Source organism: Piliocolobus tephrosceles, chromosome 2 (genome assembly GCF_002776525.5).
Source record: "Piliocolobus tephrosceles isolate RC106 chromosome 2, ASM277652v3, whole genome shotgun sequence".
In the NCBI taxonomy this organism is placed as follows: Eukaryota; Metazoa; Chordata; class Mammalia; order Primates; family Cercopithecidae; genus Piliocolobus; species Piliocolobus tephrosceles.
In genome coordinates, this window is record NC_045435.1 from 47,192,712 (window position 1) to 47,213,308 (window position 20,597).

The 20,597-nt window shown below is 50.7% G+C and overlaps 1 protein-coding gene across 1 annotated transcript in view; it reads left to right on the top strand.

Moving 5' to 3' along the window:
- WNT7A (Wnt family member 7A) overlaps nt 1-20,597 on the top strand; it is a 56,530-nt gene that overhangs the window by 34,723 nt on the left and 1,210 nt on the right. The window lies entirely within an intron of this gene.

Here is a 20,597-nt window from a genome sequence, read left to right on the forward strand (position 1 = left end):
ATGGATGGATGGATGGATGGATGGATGGATGGATGGATGGATGGATGAATGGATGAATGGATGGATGCACGCACGAATGGATAGATGGATGGATGGATATTTGCTAGATAGATAGTAATGGGAGGGCTGGTTGAATGAATGGAATATGAATGAATAGATGGATGAATGGTTAAACGGATAGATCTTAGCAGATGGTTGGATGGATGTTTGGGTAGTTGGATAGATGGATGGCTGAATGGGTGGATGGATAGATGGATGAATGGGTGGATGAATAGCTATTTGGAAGGATGGTTGGGTGAATGGATGAGTAAAAAGCTGAGCTCACTGCTGGAAAGTTGGACATTTTCCCAGTGAGATCACTAGACCAGCTGAAAGAAAGGGATGGAAATCCATGCATTCATTCATTCATTCAACAAATATTTATTATGCACCTATTTATGTGTCTGGTACTGTTTCAGGCTCTGGGATTAGACATGGTACTTGACTTTATGGAGCTGACATTCTAGGGGAAGGGAGACAACAAACAAATAATAGAATATATATGGAATCTCTTGCTATGATGAACAAACAAAGCAGGATGAAAGGGCACAGATGTCAGGAGCAGGGGCATTTTATTTTAGGCAATCAGGAGAGGCCTCCTGGAGAAGGTAAGTTCTGAACAGGAAGTGAGGAAATGAGCCATCTGGGGAACTGCATTTGAGTCAGAGGGAATTACAAGGTCAGAGCCCAGAGGCAAAGAGGCCAGTGTGGCTCTCAGGAAGGAGAGGAGGTCACAGAGAGGTGTGTTAGAGAGCAGGGAGTGCAGGGCCCTGCTTCCATGTGAGAGAAGGGTTTGCCTGTGTCTTGGAAGCCCACGGACATTGGGCTGATCAGTGTTAGGAAGGGCATCACCCTCCCTAAACCCCTGCTTGCTGGTTCCCAGCGCTGCTCCCTCCTGGATGCTTGGCAGTTGGGAAGCTGTCAGCATTTTAATTACAGCTCCACGCTCTCAATGGTTTACAACTCAACCGTAAAACAGGCCCTGGGCAACATGTGGCACCTCTGAGTGATTTACTTGCTCACCATTTCTATATTTAGTGCCATTTAATGCTTGTTGGCCAAGTTTTCAGAGAGAAAAAGAAGGAGGAATTTGGTGATGGAGTGGGGAAGGGGTCGGTTAAGTTTTGTTTGTTTGTTTTTAAAACACACAGATGTATTTTTCATTTGTTTTCTGAGATCATTTCTCAGGCTTTAAAAAGTCACGGGGGACCAGCTCCTGGTGTATTCCCTGATAGCATTCATTGCTAAGCCACAGAGCCGAATCTCTTGCAAAGTTGCCCTCTTCTCCTTAAAGTCCGTGTGCACTTCCTGGTGAGAGTTAGATTTAAAGGACACCATGGGCTGAGGGTATAACTAAGGGAAAGGCATCAGTGACTTAATATTTCACCTGATAGAGGCTGGGCTTTAGGCCATGTGCTCCCACCCCCTATCTGGGCTCCCTTCTGAGACCTCCAGCCTCAGGCTCTTCAGAGCTTCTCAAAATTCACCTGGGGAGTGTGTGGAAATGCAGCTCCTGATTCCATGTGTGGGTCTGGGGTGGGGCCTGAGATTCTGCATTTCCAACAAGTTTCCAGGTGATGTGGATGGTGCTGGTCTAGGAACCGCACTTTGAGCAGCAAGGATTTCAACCAGCACCATCCAGTAGAAATATAATACCAACCACATGGGTCATATGACATTTGCTAGTTGCCACATCAAAAAAGTGAAAGGAGGTGACATTAAATTTAACAAGCTATTTTATTTCATCTAAGATATCCCAAATATCTATCTGATATTGATTACATATCATTTCAATATGTAATCAATATACAAATACTTTTTAATTTTTCTATACTAAGTATTTGAAGTCTGGCATTTGTTTTATACTTATAGCACATCTCAACTCAGACTAGCCACAGTTCAAGCACTCATATGGCTCGTGGCTCCCGTTTTGGAGGGTGCAGATCTAAATCCAGCTTGAATACCCTGGTGATAGGGAGCTCGCTACTTTCTGGAAAGTCCACTCCATATCTACGGAATCCAAGCTGAGAGTTGCCCCTTGAGACTAGCTGGGGAGACTCAACTTTACTCCCTAAGCCAGTTGGCTTATCATGCCCCCCACCCACTCTGCTCAGGGCAAGAGGCCCCTCTGCATCCTCAGCTGGGAACTGCAGAAGCATAGAGATAACCGGGGTGTATTTCCATTTGCCCGACTGGAAAACCTCTACCCCACCAGGGGTGGGAACAGAATATCTCAGAGCTGGTGTCTTTGCACACACATCCCGGGGCTGTTGCAGGGCAGTGTGGAACCTTGGTTCAGGCCAGTCCAGCCTCCTGGACACCAACACAAGTCAGGAGAGGCCAGAGCTGCTCCTCGTGTCTCAGGGAGCTCCTGTCGGGCATGGGAGGTTCATAGGGCTTCTTTGGCAGCCGGCCACCTGGGCAGGGCCTTGCTGGGGCCCAGGCAGCTCAGATGGAGGTGGTCAAGGGCACAGAGGATGTTCAGCCAGGTGTGACCCGGCTCCTGGGTCCTTCCTCCATGTTCCGGAGCATCACCACCTGTGTCCCTGCCCCAGAGACTCTCCGGGATGCTTCAGCCTTGATCTTGTGTGGACTAAGTCAGGGCCTCTTCTACAAGAACCCACCATGAAAGAATGGCTATCTAGACTCCTGAGCAAGGGTGAATTTATTCATTCACTCATTCATTCATTCATTCATTCATTCATTCCTTCCTTCCTTCCTTCCTTCCTTCCTTCACTTGGAAAATGCTTGCTGGGTGTCTCCCGAGAGGCAGGCCTCCTCTAGATGCTCCTGAATACAGCAGATGGGGGCTCTGTGTTTCTGCAGCTGGGAGGGAGAGAGCAAGCAAGTCATCCCGAAGTACTCCGAGTGGCCAGTGGGATGTGAGACGGGGATGTGAGAGGAGCTGACGTGGGGCATTGTGGAGAGGGGGCCATCCAGGGTGGCTTTACGTTGCTGAGCCAGAGCTGAGGAACTGGAGGAAGGGTGTCACAGGCAGAAGGATCAGCCGCTGCAGAGTCCTGGGGCAGGAATGGGCTTGGTGTGGTCCTGGAATACCTGACATTAAGTGTTCACAGAAGGGTTTTGACAGGGCTGAGAGGCAGTGGGTGCACTGGGGCCTCAGAGGACAGGGCAGAGGATGGCATTCTCATCAGAGGCTACCACTTGGCCTCTGGTAACTGCCCGCATCCCCACAACCAGACACCCCCAGTAATGCCCTGCAGTGTGCTGGGCTCCAGCCAGGAGGAGCAAGGCCCCTGGCTCTCAGCACTCAGTCTCATGGCAGTTCCATCCAGGCCTCCTTTCAGGTCCCAACTTGCCTTCCTTTCCTACCTGGGGCTGTCACTGCTGCACCAAGCTTCTCTTCTGCACTCACACCCTCTCCCTTGGTTTTTCCAGCCCCAGGGCATTGCACTCCTGTTCAGGCGCGGGTGACACCCTGCCCTCGAATTTCCAGTGGTGAACTCCTCTTCATCCTTCAAACCCCACGGGTCACCTCCAACTGCTCATGGGCCTCTTGGCAGTACATACAGGCCTTTATTTTGGACCAGTCTTCCTTCTACTGGTCTGGCTGTCTCCCTGACTACCTGGGTTTTTCTTGAAGACAGAGACTTTGTCCAGCCACCCTCACTTTACTGGCACCTAGCACAGGCCCAGCAGTGGGAGGTTCCACTGGAGGGTTCAGGAAGGCCAGAGTGGATGGAAGACATGACCAGGGCTCTCCACCCCTGGCCACATGTGAGAATCCCGAGGAGCTTTTGAAAATAGCAGACACCTGGCCACACCTGAGACCAGTGAAATCCTAACCTCTGGGGGTGGGGTCCAGGCATCAGCAGATTCGGAAAGCCTGGGACTCTGCAGCGGAGCCTGGGGAGAGCCTGCGAATTCTGCTGTGCCCATCCGGAGGCCAGGGCTGAGCCCTGCATGCCCACACAAGGGCTGATGCCCCTGTCATTGCACAAGCAGCTGTGCTCCGTGGCCCAAGATCCTAGGGACACTGGCCCAGTGGGATCTCTGGTCTTTTTTAAAAACAAAAAACAAAAAACAAAAACAAAAACAAAAAAACAGTTTTACTGAGATACAATTCTCATGCCGTACAATCTATCCTCTTAGAGTGTACAAGTCCATGGTTTTTAGGGTATTCACAGTTGTGCAACCATCACCACAATCAATTTTGAAACTTCTCAGCACCTGTCAAAGAAACCCTGTGCCCACTAGTAGTCACTCCTTATTCCCTCTCTCCCAGCCCCGGCAGCCACTCCTCTGCTTTCTGTCTCTATGGATTTCCTGTTCTGGACATTGCATACATCTGGAAGCGTACACACTGTGGTCTTTTGTGTGCAGTGTCTTTCACTCAGGATAATGTCTTCAAGGTTCATCCATGTTGCAGCATGTGTCAGTACTTCATTCCTTTTTATGGCTGAATAATATTCCATTGTATGGAAAGACAACTATGTGTTTACCCATTCATCCATTGATGGACATTTGAGTTGTTTCACCTTTTGGTTATTATGAATAATGCTGTTATTGACATTCGTGGACAAGTCTGTGTGTGTGTGTTTCTGGTGTTACTATTCCCCCAGCCTCGTGGGGAGGTCCCATCCCTCTGTGAAGTCCACCATCTTTGGGGTTGTCCCTGACAGAGCCCAGGTCTCTGGCCAAGAGAGGAGGGTCTGGACTGATGGAGGGGCCTGTGCTCTGGGTCCTCCAGCTCTGTGTCCCATTGCTCTGAGTCCTCGTGGGGCTGACTCTGGCCAGGCCGATCAGCAGGAGCTGTGGATGCTGGCTCGGCCCTCATCAGTTGCACAGTTTGTAGCTGATTTACCACCAAAGGGGTTCACAGGGGTCTTGCCCTGGGAGCTAGCCAGGTGGGCGGTCCTCTGGTTTCTGTGTGCTTCCCCGTTCTCTCTCTGGTTCTGCCTGACTGAGCCTCCACCCTGCATCTTCCTGCATCGCAGGACCTTCCTGCTCAGGTCACTAGCCTGTCCTCTGCGTGGACGCCTAGGAGAGCTTCTCCAGTACCATTCCACATGTGCTCCTCTGACCCCAGCGAGAACCATCAGGACAAAGACCCCGCCGGGCCTCCAGCCTGGCCCACTGCCCTCCTTCCTGTTTCCTGACTGCTCCCTGCTTCCTTCTGCCCTCGGCCTTTGCCCATGCTTTTCCCCCTGCCTGGCCTGCCCTTTCCTCCCTTTTTGTCTCATCGAGTCCTCTTCAATGTCTGGTTCTCAGCTCAAGGTCACTTCCTCACCTCATCACTCCAGTCACTTTCTTTCTTACTGCTCTCATTCATTTGCAAGTATTTACTGAGCACCAGCTTTGTTCCTGGCACTGGTCTAGCTGCTGGGGACACCACAGGGGATGGACAGACCAGGTCCTTGCCCCTGGGCAGTTTACATTCTAGAGGGAGACATGATAAACACAACAACTAAAATGTGTGCTGTGTCACATTTGACGCAAGCTAAGGAGCAAAACAAGCCAGGGCAGGGGTGGGAAAGACCAGGGCAAAAGTCAGGGAGAGCCTCATAGGGAAGGTGAGATTTGAGCAAAGGCTAGAAGCACTGAGGAAGGGAGCCATGTGGAGACTGGGGAAGAGTACCCCAAGGCAGAGGGGAAGCAGGTACAAAGGCCCTGAGGCAGGAGCATGCCTGGAGTGCTGGAGGAATAGCAAGGAACCCACTGTGATGAGCATGGAGTGAATGAGGGCATAGGAGATGAGGTCAAAGAGGCAGCAGGGGATGCCTGGAGGACAGATGGAGAGAGAACAGTAAAAGGAGCCCCATGCACCCAACTCCCAGCAAGTCCCCAACCCACAGCATGCACCTGACCCACAGCGTGCCCCTGACCTCCAGTGTGCACCCAACCCCCAGCATACACCCAACCCCTAGCATGCACCCGACCCCCAGCATCAGCAACCCCAGCTTGTGGTCCAAGTCCTCTACCTCGTTTTCTCTTCTCAGGTCCCCACAACTCGAAGGGTTTAAGGAAAACCCTAGACAACATGTTATTCCACACACACATGACTGTGTATCTCAAATCAATAGGGACTTCTAAAAAAACATAACCATGGTACCATTATCACCCTGAGCAAAATAAATAATTGCTCAATGCTGTCTAATACCCTGCCTGATTCTGATTTCTCAAATTGTTTTAAAAACATTTTCCAGCCAGGCTGTGGGGGAAATTCTGGGAGCTGTGACCACAGGAGCGGGAGCCACCTTCAGAGCCACAATTGGTGGACGCTGGTATCAGCCTCGTGCCTGTGTGACACTTGACAGCACAGCCACCTCCCCCTCCAGAGCCTAAGCTTCAGGGGAGTCGAGGGCTTGCCTGTTTCTGCCCACCTGGCCACCAACCTCAGCTCCTGGCCAGGGAAGGGATTAAGTTAGCATGTAGTGGAAAGAAGAATGAGTGAATGAATGAATAAGTGAATGAATGACTGATTGCCAAGGCCATTTCATGGTGCTCCAGCCGTAGGGAGAAGCACATAGGTTCAGCGGCTCCATGTCCCCACTGTCAGCCTCCCTGCCCCTCATACTGTGGTTGGGGTCACCTGATTGCCTCACCCCAGGTCACAGGCCACAGTTCCCACTAACCTACACTCTGGGCCAGGCCTGCCCAAGGCAACCCCTGCCCCGTAGTCAACCTAGCAGCCTGCAGGGAGGTCGCTTATGAGAGAGAGGCATCCAGAATGCATCTAGGAGAGGCTGCACTGTGTGGGGCTCGACTATTACACCTCTAAATGGGTTTGCTACTTTAAATGCCACAGTTTACAGGGGAGCAAAGCTGAGGCCTGGCCCCTGGCCCCCTGCGCTAGTGTGCTAGCCACCACCGTATGGGCTCCCTTCATGGTTGAGGGTGGGTGTGTGTGAGCTTGTGTGCCGGGAAGTATGTGGGCAGGACTGTGTGTGAAGGGCTATCTATGTATATGTTGTGTAGGGATGGACAGCATGAGAAGCACCTGTGTGTGAGCATGTGGGTCATGCATACGTGTGAGAGAGTGTGTGAGTGTGTGCATAGGTGTGAGTGTGTGCTTTGAGTGTGCTGATGAGTGTGAAGGTGTGAGCCTGTGGGGGGTTGCATGGGGCCGTGCCTGGGGAGGTTGTGTGTGTGTAAGCACATGGCGAGGGGTGGCTGTGTGCAGGCCGCACAGGTTAGTTGGGGTGGGGGTAGGAGCCTAGAAAGGGATGAGTCTGGGGTGAGGGGCTGTGTGTCCACAGTTCTTGGGGTCCTACAATACTGCAAAGTTGGACAGAGACCAGGTCATGGAGGGCCTTGAAAGCCAGGCAGAGGAATCTGGGCTTTAACCTCAGGAGCCGTAGAGAGCATTTGAGCAGTTGTAACCTGGCAAACACTGAGTTTCAGAAGGCCCCCAATGTAGACCAGGAAACTTCTCTCTGGTTTGAGTGGAAACCTCTCTTCCTGTACCTCCCAGGCTACATTCCAGGGGGCCTGTCCTGTGGGGTGCATCTTTTCCCTGCCATCCCCTCCATGTCAGGCAGGAATATTTGGTTGAAGTCAGTGCATCCAGAATAACTTAAAGAATGCACCAAAAAGAAAATACCACAAATGTTTACGAAAAAAAAAAGCGTTTTTTTCTGCTCTTTCATCTGAGTTGCCCAGAGGTATACAGCTGCAGCTGGCTGAAATGCAGCTTTCTGCTAAGATGGATCGACATGGGGAGGGAGAGGAGGAGCAGGAGGAGACTGAGAAGGAGGAGGAGGAGCAGGAGAAAGAGTAGGAGGAGCCTGAGGAGGAGGAGGAGGAAGAAGAGTAGGAGAAGCTTGGGAAGAAGGAGGAGCTTGAGAAGGAGGAGGAGCCTGTGAAGGAGGAAGAGTTGGAGGAGTCTGTGGAGGATGAGGAGCAGGAGGAGGAACAGGAGAATCTTGGGAAGAAGGAGAAGTCTGTGAAGGAGGAGGAGCCTGCAGAGGAAGAGGAGGAGCAGGAAGAGGGGAGCAAGAGAAGGAGGAGGGGGAGAAGGAGGAGCAGGAAGAGCTTGAGAAGGAGAAGGAGGAGCAGGAGGAAGAGCAGGAGGATCCTGAGGAGAAGGGGGAGCAGGTGGAGCCTGAGGAGGAGGAAGAGGAGGAGGAGGAGGAAGAACATCATCAGGAGCAGGAGAGGCAGGAGCAGGAACAGGAGGGAAGCAAGTAGTGGCAGCTCTGGATGGGAGCCTGTAACACCTATTCTGGTGTGGATATCCACACTCATTGTCTCCCGGGGTGGGGGGTCCAAGGCTGCCTACCCACTGACCTCCACATTGTCTTCATTCAGTGCCTTGGAAAGGGTCCCTGGTTTGGACATTAGCTAGCAGGATGGGTCCTGGGCAGGACTCTGGGGAGATACACCTATAAGGCAGTGAAGAAGGCAGCCCTGGGCATTGAGAGAAGTTGGACAGTGATGCAGCAGCCATAGGGACTTATGCTGGTCCCATGAGAAACCTGGAGCTTGGTTAGCCCCATGGAGGCAGGGAGGTGGGCCTTTGTACCCAGCACCAACCAGTCTTTGGCTGGAGGACTGCCCAGGGAGGGGGAGTGGCCTTAGGTGAGACAGCTCCCATCAGGGGAGGGCAGTGCCTAGGAAGGAACTCAGCTGCTAGCCATCCACAGCAACACTCCCAGCAGCTGCAGAGGGAGTGTCTGGTCCTGAAGGACAGATCCCGGTGGCATGCGACAGTGTCCACTATACAATCCAGCCCAGGTGACCATCGCTGAGGGGACAAGGCCATCCTAGCCCACCCACCTTCCTTCTGTTCTGCCGCATCACAGCTCTAGAGCCAGACTGCTGGATTCCAATACCAGTTCCACACTTCCTGACCATGTGATTGTGGCCAGCACTGCCACCCCTTGGCTCCCCAGTCTGCTTATCTGTGAAATGGGCTGATGATGGTCAACCTTCCTCATAAGGTTTCTGTGTGCATTCGTGTCAGGCACTGGACACCGCAGCTACCTCGGAAGCAGCGGCTTTTATTAGAGGTGGGCATGGATCCTGCCCTTGTGCTGCTTCCTATGTGTATGCTGAGAGGTTCAGGCATACACATAGGAAGAAATGACACTGAGAAGCTAGGACTTGAGGCCAGCATTGAGCCCTAGGCCGAGAAACTGTCCTCACTCTGATCCTGACACCAACACCAACATTGCCTGCAGAGCCTTGAACAATAGCACAATCCTACACAATCACAGCGGTGATTACAAGTGCCTCCTTCCCTGGAACTCCACCTTCGGTCATTTAACCCAGATGTTGCACCACCAGGCGTGTTCCATTGAGCCCATGTCATGAGGAGACAAAGCTGGGGCTCAAGGAGGGACTCACTTACCCAGTGTGCCCGCCAGAGTCTGGGAGATGGTGTAGTCAGGGGTAACAGAGGAAAGTTTAGGTAAAGAATGACTACAGGGATGTGGGCAGGATTTAGGGAATCCTGAAAAGGCCTTAGGGCTGGCAACAGTGGGGAGCTCTGACTGCCCTGGAGGGCAGTGTTAGTGGAGAAAGCATGGCTTGGGGAAAGGGGCTTCCTGGCAGGTGCTGTGGTTCTAAGTAGACAGTCACAGCCGCCATGTGGTCCATGGACAGGGAGTCCAGAGTGTAAAAGTCCAGCCTGTGTTTTCTCCTGCCCTCCAGTCCCTGTGGGATCCCCCATTGGGAAGCTGGAGAGCAAGGAGGGACACAGCTCAGCCTTCTGGGGCAGAGCAGGGGTGAGCAGCAGCCAGGGACACCTTCCACCACACACAGAGGATGATGGACCCGTGTTTCACTTGGTTGGTGCAGGGTGGGTGCTTGGAGACAAGAAACATGAACAGATGGGGCATAGGGCACAGGAGAGGAAGCCAGTGGAACTTGGTGACCATCTCCTGCCTCAAGTCTCATTGTCTCCCGGGGTGGGGGATCTGACATGGCTTTCTGTGAAAACTAAGCCATCAGTCCCCCAGCCTGAGAGCGAGGGGCCTCCACACCCAGCAAAGCTCCTACCTGCTTTCTGTGTATCCTTTTGACCAGGGCCCACCTTTACCACGTGATCCAGGTGGCTTGGATCTTTTTGGAGAAGGTTCAGGAAGGAGCCTCCTGCTGGGGGGAGGGTGGCTGGGGTCTGAGCATGGGAGACAGCAGTACCAGCAGTGTGGATGGGAGAAGACGCTGCAGGGACCAGGAGCACATCATGTGAGGGGAGAACAAAGGCAGCCATTGCAGGGGCTGCTTAAAGATGCCCTGGGGTTGCCATGCCAGGCGGCAGCAGCACAGACATGCTTCTGGTGCTGGGAGGGTGTTTGCAATAGGACAGGGGTTCTGGGGTGAGTTGACCTGGGCGTGGGAGAAGGCGGGAGAAAGGACAAAGGGCCGAGGCTTCAGCAGCGGGGCTCCCAGGAACTCCAAATGACCTCTGGGGGAAATGGTCACTTCCTTGCATCTCTGCAGCTGCTGCACTGCACAGAAATGGATTTTCACCCCAGGGACATCTGGGAGAGTGTTGACTACCTCAGCCAACCTGCTTCTCTCCTTCCCCTCCCCTCCTCGTCTCCCTGTGTCCCCATCTTTTCTCTCCGAGATCCCCCTGTGGTGCCTTCATTGGTAGGGAAAACAGAGACTCAGAGAAGGAAGGGCAGTTGCCTGCAGGCACACAGCAGTGTGCAGACAGAAGCAGGACCTCCATCCGATGGCTCCTTCCGCCCCACAGGGCCGTTCTCCTTGCCCTGCCATTCCAGCCCTGTGCGCGCTCATCCCAGCATCCGCTGCTCAAAATGAGAAAAGTTCCCACAGGCTGGGTGCCAGTTCTGTGAGATACATGGTACCAGGTCTCAAAAAGCCTTCTCCTATGTAATCCCCACTGTTCCCTTTGAGAGGACTTGTTCCTACTTTACAACGAGGAAGAAATCTCTTAGGATGCATTAGGTTGCAAGTAACAGAATGTCTTACTATTACCAAAAGTGGTATTGATGATAGGAGTTTTTTTTTTTTTCCTGCAAAATAAAAATCTGGATGTGGTTTCTTTCAGAGGCTCAACAGTCTTCTCTTGGGCCCCAGCTCTTTTCACCCTTCCATTCTGCCATTGTCACTTTGTCAGCCTCTTAGGTCTTGCCTAATGGCCACAAGATGGCTGCCTAAGCTCCAGGAATCACACTTTTACATCACAGCATCCAAAGATAGAAAGGGAGAAGTTGCTCTTCCGGGTCTCTGTTTTTTTCAGGCGATGTGTTGTGTTTTCGGTCTCCGTGTCCAGAGGTAGGCCAGCAGCAATGAGGAAATGGAGAGCCAGAGAGTGTGCCATGTTCTCTTGGGCCATTTCTGCCATCACCAGCATGTGATGGCAGGGGTGGGATTTGAATTGAACTTCTTGGGTGACCTGACTCTGCCACAGTGCCTGCCCTTCTGCTTCAGGCTGCCTTTGGCCACATCATGCTTTCCTGAAGACTGGTTCTGATTGTCCAGGTCACCGCTCATAACCTGAGGTATAAGTAGTCCATAACTGACCACTCCCTTCAGAGGAGCCAGGCTGGCCAACCTCAGAGGGGTTCCAGAGGGGAGGAAGCAGCAGATACTCAGCGAACCCAGAGTCTTGAGCTCCAGCCCTCAAGGTTCTGGCCTTCCAAAGACCTTTTTAGGCAAACCAGTCCTTGGCTCCCCAGACCTGCGCCATGCCATGTGTGGCTTAAAACCCATCAACTAGGGGCTGGCTATCTGCTTTACAAAAGGCACCTCCACCACTCAGATGAAAGGATTTCTATTCCAGTTAGGGTACTTTAAGCTGTAATGGATAGAAACCCAATTAAAGCTTGCTTAAGAGCAAAGGGTATTCATTAGTTCCTGGAACACAGTGGTCTTGGGTTAATGAATTCAGGTCTGGCTTGATCCAGGGTGCAAATGATATTCCCAGGACCCAGCCTTGCACCCCTTTTTTTCCGCCTCTCTATTTCTCAGCTCTGCTTTCCTAGTTAATGCTATTCTCTGCCCCATGTAGTTGTAAGATGCCTGTCCGCAGCTCTGGCCCCTGCATTCCCTCCTGTTCATATCTGGTGGGAGATAACCAGTAGCTCTTGTCTTCTGTGTGTGCAGAATCCCCAGGACTCACTTCATTTTGGCCCTGACTGGTCTGAGTCACCCATCCTTAGCAATGACCAGTGGGGTTACTTCGGTTTAGGGGAGAGGGAAGGCCTCACTGAGGAGTCACTGTTTGCAAAGCTCCAAGGCCCCACTGGTCTTGCTAGAAAATAAGGCACCAAGATAAAGACATCAGGTGCTGGGGTCGGGTGGGGCTGGGACAGGCCGCTCTGCGGAGGAGGTGGCACTGTGGAGGGCTGTAGAGGGCTGGGTTGGCCTGGGCCTGCAGAGATGAATGGGGACACATTCCTGGAGTAGGGCAGCGCAGGATCGATCCTGGAGCGCCCAGTGCTTTAGGATGCCTGCCATGGGTGCTGGCATGGGGCAGGGATGACAGTGAGCAGTGCGTTCAACACTGGGAAGCCTTTGGTTTTTAAAATTGGATGCCCCTCAGAATGCTATGGAGGGTGGCGGACACTTCCAGCCATAGGAACACCATGTGGCATGGACCCTGTGGGAGCCAAAGGTTGCTGTCTGACCTCCCCTCCCAAGAATCCTTCCTTCTTCCAGGAAGTTCACCCCCAGGTCCCCTGGGCAGCCCGAGTGTCTGGGACAGGACCAGAAGCACCAAATTTGATAGTATCTATTTGGCATTATGAATCAAGGAATTTTCTGGAGCCAAGTTTCTCCCCAGTCCCCTCCCAGGCCTGAGAACCCCACCCTGAGTAATTCCGGGCTCTGGGCAGCACCTGGTACATTGTTGGCACTTCCTGGGGGACCTGTCAAAAAGAGATTGATTTTTCTCCCTCCAGTGGTGCAGAAAATCCTTCCTGCTGCTCCAGACAGGTTTGGGGCATGGCTGGGAGGCAGAGAAGGCTCTGGTTTGCAGCCCCACCCAACCTGGTGCAGGAGTCCCCTTTACAGACCTCAGCTGCTGCTTACACACATTCCAGGACAGGGAGCTCATTACCTCACTGGCAATCCTCTTGAGCCCTGGTGAGCCTTGTTGGGGAGGTTGGCCTCTCACTGAGCAGGAATCTACTGCTCTGTGACTCCTGCCATCAACTGGGGTCCCAGCTCTGCCCTCTGGATACACAGTCCTCCCTGCTCACCCTTTCCTGGGTCAGGCCTGCAGACCCTATGGAGTAGTGACTAGGGATCCCAGAAACTACCTTCTCCAGGCTGAGCAGCTCCAGCTCATTCACTGTGGGTCCTCCAGCCCTCTCCTCTAGACACGCTCTGTTTCTTTCCATCTGCTGAGGCACAGTCCAGTTCTGAAAACTATATAGCAAGACCATCCCCTCCTTTATTGTGGGCATTAGGCCTTAGTTAATATGGCCCCAGAGTGTTGGCTTTTCAGTAGCCTCTTAGCTTATATTGAACTTGTGGTCAATTTCAATCTTTCTCAGTCTCTCCCATACTGTGATTTTGCAATCAATTTTTTAGATATCAAAAATTGTAGATGTTCAGCCTTCTGGCTGGTTTCAGCCACTTGTTTTATTCTGTGGAAGGGACTGAAGTCTGCCTGGCACTTCACTCACATTATCCTCTGTAGATGCCTGAGCTAACTGGAGTCAGATTTCAGTAGCACCAAAAGACCCTTCTACTCCCCAGATGCCCCTCTTTCTGGCCACTCACCGTGCCTGAAATGTCCTCATTATGTGCACAACATGTGCTCTTCCTTAAGCCTGCTCCCTCTTCCAGTTCTCTGTCTCTGTTTCTCGATCTGAAATGCCTTTTTCCCATCTCCTTGAGTTTGGCCAATTCTAATTTATCCCTCCTGTCATCTGACTTCAGCTCAGCCCTGGCCTTCTTCGGGGAGGCTTCCTTGAGATGCACACAAGAGCAGCACCCATGGGTTCAAGTTTCCTTCTCTGTCACTTTCACTCCTTCATAGCACTTACCAGTGTATGATTAGACTCGGGGGAATTATTAATTCCACAGCTACTTCTGGTTTGGAATCACAAGCTCAGAGGTGGCAAGGACTGCAAACTCAGGGAAGGTAGGGACCAGAAGCTCAGAGAAAACCGGAGCAGCACCTGCTTGTGTCATAGTCTTCCTGGGAACTCCCCAGCAGGGGTGACGCCAAATAGCACAGAGTAGGTCCTCATTGTAAAACAGGTGCATGAGTGAATGCACACATGGACAGACACGCCCTAGGTCCCATTCCCCTTGCAAACACGAGGCAGCACCGTTTGCATGCGAGGCTCTTCATCAAAGGTTGGGGATTTCAAGGTGAATGACCTGGCCTGGGGCCTGAGGAGTGTGGCCGGTGGGGTTCTCTGGAAGCGGAGGCTGAGATGGAGTTTCAGGTACCAGCTATTTATTGGGAATCTGCATAAAGGGGAAGAGGAGGAGCAGGGTTGGGCAGATGGAGGACTCACACTTGGATGCTGGCCCAGCAAAGCCTTGATGGGGAGTGCTGGACTTGGTCCTGCCCATTATGTTGGACTGCCTCCAGCTAAAATGGCCAGATCTTTATACCCCTGCCTCTCTTGGTCCCCAGATGCAGGGCCCCACACCCTGAAGGATCTGACAACTGGAGGCTGTGCGCTAATCACACTCCCAGGCCAGCGGTGTGTTGGAACCCACTCCTATGGGCTGGAAGACCCACTACTAAATATTCAGGGATTTGTCAGTTGTTAAACTGTTGATGGCTTAAAGTCAGCCATGGTGGGAACATTTAATTTATCCCTCAGAAATTGGGAAACACCACATAACAGGGCTTTTTGTTGTTGTTGTTGTTGTTGTTTTTGAGAGCCAATTTGAGCAGCATACCACTACTTGTAGCTATGAAGCAAGTCCTCCCTTGGAGGGCAATTGGCCTGGGGAATGCTGACATATAGTCAGATCATCACAGTGCTAAGGAGACAAGGACTCTAACAGCACAGGCCAGCCATGGAAACCATGAGGGAGGCACTGTCTATACTGACAATCAGGGAAGGCTTTGTGAGGAGGTGACTTTTTTCCTGATATGGCAGAATAATCAAACACTACAAAAGATAATCCCATGAAAAGTAAGACTCCCGTTTGTCCACCTGGTTCCCTGGCACTGGTGTCCTCCACAGAGACAGCCACTCTTACCAATTCCCCTCATATAATTCCAGAAATACCCTGTGCTCTTACAAGCATACGTGTATGAGTCTTGTTTCTCATACAAACAAGCTCCCATGCTGCAAGCCTTTCTGCACCTTGCTTTGCTCTCTTAACCATAGACCTTGCAGTGTCCTTGGTTAGTGAGTAAGAGCCATCTCATTCTCTTTAGCAGCTATAGGGCTTTCCAGCTCATAGATGTGCCGTAATTTACATAACCAGTCCCCACTGGTGGATCTTCAGATTCTTTTGGCCTTTGGATATTTCAGATAAGGTCTCTGTGAGGCTCTTTGGCATTTTGCACAAGCACAAGCCTCCCCGCAGGGTACATATTCAGTAGTGGAATTATTGGGCCATCGTCTGTAATGGTGGTAAAGATTGGCCTTCCAGATAAGGAACAGCAGGTGCAGGGCCGAGAGGCATGAAGGGGTGAGGTTGCTCAAGCGGAGGCGGCTGCTGTGGAGACAGCATGGGCCTGGAGGCCAGGAGGGTGGGGCTCAGCTCGGCCCTGCCACAGAGGAGCCAGGTGTATCCACTGTGGTCATGGCTGGATGCCACAGGCACATTCAGACTGGGAAATTAAGGAGAGTTTAGAAAGAGACCACTGTCCAATGACCGATGGATGCGTGGACAAAATGTGGCATACCTGTACCATGGAATGTTATTCAGCCATGAAAAGGAAAAGAATTCTAACACATGCTACAACATGCACAGACCCTGAAAACTTGATGCTCAGGGAAGGAAGCTGGAGACAGAAAATGCCACATACTCTGTGATTCCATTTATAGAATAGATCTGTCTAGAACAGACAGATCTACAAAGACAGCAGGTAGATTAGTGGCTGCCTGGGACTGGGAAAAGGGGAAATGGGGAATGACTGCAATGGGTATGGGATTTCTTTTGGTGGGGGGACTAAAATGTTCCAGAATTAGATTGTAATGATAATTGTACAACTCTGAATATGCTAAAAACCGCTGAATTGTACACTTTTGATAGGTGAATTGTATGGTATGTGAATTGTACTGCAGTAAAGCTGTTTTAAAAAAGAAAGAGTTTGCTAACAAAAGAGGACAAAAGTAAAGGAACCCAAAGAGTTGGTGCAGCACCCTGGGGCTAGCTATACTGGGGAGCGGTTACTCCTTAGGCCTGAAGACAGGCCTGAACTGCTGAATCCAGGGGCTGAACTGCTAGAATCCAGGGGCTGTAGAGAGAGGACTTCGCAGCAAGAGCTGTGACCTGTGATAGGGGTGTGCAGACATCCTGAAGGGCCCAGCAGGGGCCAAGCAGGGGAAATAACTCCCAGAACTTTTCTCCTGCCCTCTGATTTCCTGCCAGTGCCTTCCACTGGCCAAACCACCTGGAAGGGCCTACTGAGGACACACACCAGATTCACAGATTTACTTCCTTATCTATTTTTCTCATGTATTGTGAAATCTCAGCATCACAAGATGGCAAAATGGCAAACTCTAGCAGTTTCATGCAGCTGGTCTTTAACCTTTAACCCAATGGTGCAGCCACCAATATAAAATACTGACATTCTGCCAGCTGCTCCAAGCCCCTTGATTGTCCCCCACCTTTGCCATGGCTTTACCTTGAGTCCTCTCGACTTCACCTATATCCAGCAATGGAGGGTTGATACCTGGCTAGCCTAGCAGGGCCTGTGGGACCCTGAACATTCAACTGACAATTGCTCAGACCTGGGGCATACTGCTTGTGGAGTGATTTGAATACACCCCCTTGGTGAATTACCTTCAGGCGTTTTCTGCACACCTGCTGTATGCCAGTCACTAGGAAACTGCATGGAGCCATGTCATCTTAGAGCCTGAACCTGAAAGCCCTCAGACCTCCTGACACTGAAGCACAGAGCCCAGGCTCTTCAAGTGGGGAAGGGAGCTCAGAAGTCTCCTCAGGCAGCTCAGAAGCCTGGCCTCAAGCAGTAGGGTGCAAAGAGTGCTTTGTCCCTCACACACTTCCTCTGCTGTTGTCCCCTGCCTCAGAGAGAGGGTTGGGTGCCCATCTGGTGGCCAGCCCTGTCCAGGCAGCTGTGATTATGCCTGGCTTAATGTGGACATAATGCAGTCACTGCAGCTCTCAAAATGCAGAGTATGCAGGACTAGCGGGCTGGATGCCACCTGATCAGGGCCCATTCAATACCACCATGGCGTCAGGCCATCAATGGCCTCAGAGGAACAGGGAGGCCACATTCAGGGGTCCAAGAGGGGCAGAAGGAGCAGCGACCCCCATCCAGGACACAGAAGCCGCTTTCTGCATTAGGGCCATTGCTTAGGGCCTACCATAGTAGTAGCCCTCAGTATCACAGATGTGCAAATACATGAAAGCCTTGGTATTACTTTCCCATGAAAACCTTCCAGGGTCTTCCCATCGCCTTTTTAAAGAAAACCACTTTACTGAGGTATAATTCACACGCCATACAGTGTCACCCCTTAAAGTAAGCAATTCAATGGTTTTTAATATATATTCACAGATATGTGCAACAATCAACACAATCAATTTTACATTATTTTCATCACCTCATAAAGAAATCTGTACCCATTAGCTGCCACTCCCCATTTCCCTTCTTCTCTGCAACCACTAATCTCCCATGTGTCATTATGGATCTGCCTATTCTAGGCATTGCATGTAAATGGAATCACATGATATGTGGCCTTTTGCATCTGGCTACTTTCACTTAGCATATAATGTTTTCAAGGCTCATCCACATTGTAGCATGTGTCAGTACTTCATTCCTTTTTATGGCTGAATAATATTCCATTGTATACCTCATTTTGCTTATCTGTTAATAGTTAAGGGAGTTATTCCTTTCACTTTTTAGCTGTTATGAATAATACTGCTATGAGCAATCATGTACTCATTTTATCGTGGACATGTTTTCATTTCTCTTGGGCATACACCTAGGGGTGGAGTTGTTGAGTCACACATTCTGTGTCTAACATTCTGAGGAGCTGCCAGACTGTTTTCCAGAGTGGCTGCCTCATTTCAGGTGCCCGCCAGCAGTGCAGGAGGGTTCTGATGGCTCCACACCCTTGCTGACGCTTGTTATTGTCTTAGCCTCCTAGTGAGTGTAAAGGAGCATGTTGTTGTGGTTTTGATTTGCCTTTTCTTGGGAACCAGTGCTACTAAACATCTTCTCATGTGCTTGTTGGCCATTGATTGTATCCATTGCATTTTTATAAATTGAGATATTGCTTATGTGAAAAAGGTACACAGAGCATCCCTGTTCACTTAAAAGAATAGTTACAAAGCATGATCCATGTAACCATAACCCATATCAAGGAGCAGAATATTGCCAGGACCCCCAGAAGACCGCTGGGTGCCCCTGGCCAACCACAGCCCCTCCCTGCCCTGGGAATAACCTTGTCTTGATATTGGTGGATGGGCTCCTAAACAATACAATCCACTTTTGTCTGCCTTTGACCTTGATCCAAATGAAATCACTCTGTGGAAATCATTTCTGGCTTGCTTCTGTCCCTCCACACTGTGTTTCTGAGTTAGTCCCTGTCAGTGTGGCTTGTTAGAGCTGCTCATTGTCATTGCCTTATTGTGTTCCATTGAAATGCACATGCTGTGGTTTATCCACTCACTGTGGATGGTCATCTGGATGGTGCCCAGGTCAGAGCGATTATGAACATTGCTGTGTGGACATTCTTGAACCTGTTTCCTTTGCACACACAGTGTGATTCTCTAGGGTATGTGTCTTGGAAATTGAAGGTCTGAGTCATAGACATGTGTATCCTCAGCCTTACTAGATACTGGAAAACAGGTTTCTAACATACGTGTACCACCTTTGCATGCCTCCAGCAGTGCCTGAGTGCTCCAGGTGCTCCATATGCTTGCCAACACTCAGTATTGTCAGAATCCATTTTGAGCATCCCCCAGGTATCTCTATGTCAAAGCCTCCAGCTCAACTGGGCCTGAGTGCATCAGAAACACCTGCCTAACTCTGCCCCCAATTGTGTCATCACGCCTCCAAGCCTTTGCTCTTTCTCCTACTTCTTAAGCCAAGGCAGAAAGGCAGGCTGGAGACCTGGGAACTATCCCCGCACTGACAATCAAAAGGGATATCTGTGTTGTTTTGGGGACACAGATCTGTGGGACGTAGCCTGCATTTGAACGGGCTGCTCATCCAGCATAGGCTGCATGTGTGGGGGTCTTGGGAGAGTGCTGCCTACAGGAGGTACTCTGTGATGCCAGGTGTTCTAGAACCAGAGCCTTCAACCCGCCAGTCCTGTTCCTGAACACTCTGGATGGAGGGATCACTGGCTTATTTGATTGCAGATACTGAGGTTGAAATGTGATAGCTCTCCCTCCCTGGTGGTTCTATTGACCAAACACTGATCACCTCTCCTGGAAGCAGAGCTCTTAGGGCTAGGAGGACCCTGAACATGAACCCAATCCTCAGAGACAGGGACTTAATCTTGTCACCTGGGTATCCCCAGCATCCTGAACAGGCTCAGGGCCAGAGGCAAGACTAGTGAGAGTTTTTTGCATGTCTGATTCCGTTCCAGCACCCTAATTTTCTCAGAAAAGATGGAATTGTCTTCACTATATGTTAGAGTTAAGGAAACTGAGACCCGGAGAAGAAGCGTCACATGGAAACTAAGTAGCCAGCAGACACTCAGTTCACCCCTCAGCTCCAAGCCCCTTGCCTCAGAATGTCTCACAGGCCAGCTCTGAGACTTAGTTGAACCTCAAGGTTATTTTTCTGTAAAAAGTAGTCAATCATGCTAGCTTCACAGAATTAATAAGATGCCATACATAAAAGCATGGGCCCAGTGTGTGTGCAGGGGGTTAATAAATGTCCACCCACTTACCCCTTCCTCCATTCATTCTTTCATGATATAACAGGCAAAAGCAATTTGACAATCTGAATGAAAGATAATAAAAATGCTCACACACGGTGACCCAGCAACTGTGCCCACCGGGAAATCTCCATCTCCGTGCCTGGTACACAGCAGGAGCTCAATTCGTGTCTTAGGATGGAGGAGGAAGGAAGAGAAGCTTTAGTCCCAAAGATATTTCTTTATAGTTGAAAAAGGAAGAAAGGGGTGGAGGGAGGAAGGAAGGAAGAAAAGTGAGAGAAAGAAATAAAAACAGTTTTTTAAAGTACCCTGAAAATAACCTGAATATGCTGTACTCTGGGTGCTGGGTAAAATGTTGCCTTCTCTTGTTGCTGGGCTATTCTAAAACAAAGGTAAGCAAAATATGGCTCATGGCCCAACTCTAGTCCACTGTCTTTGTAGGTGAATAAAGTTTAAATGAAAAGCATCTGCTATTCAATTCTTGAACTTCATATAAATGGAATCATAAAGTATGTCCTCTTTGGTGTCCAACTTCTTTCACTCAACATCACCTCTTTTTTTTTTTTTTCTTTTTTCTTTTTTTTAGACGGAGTCTCGCTCTGTCGCCCAGGCTGGAGT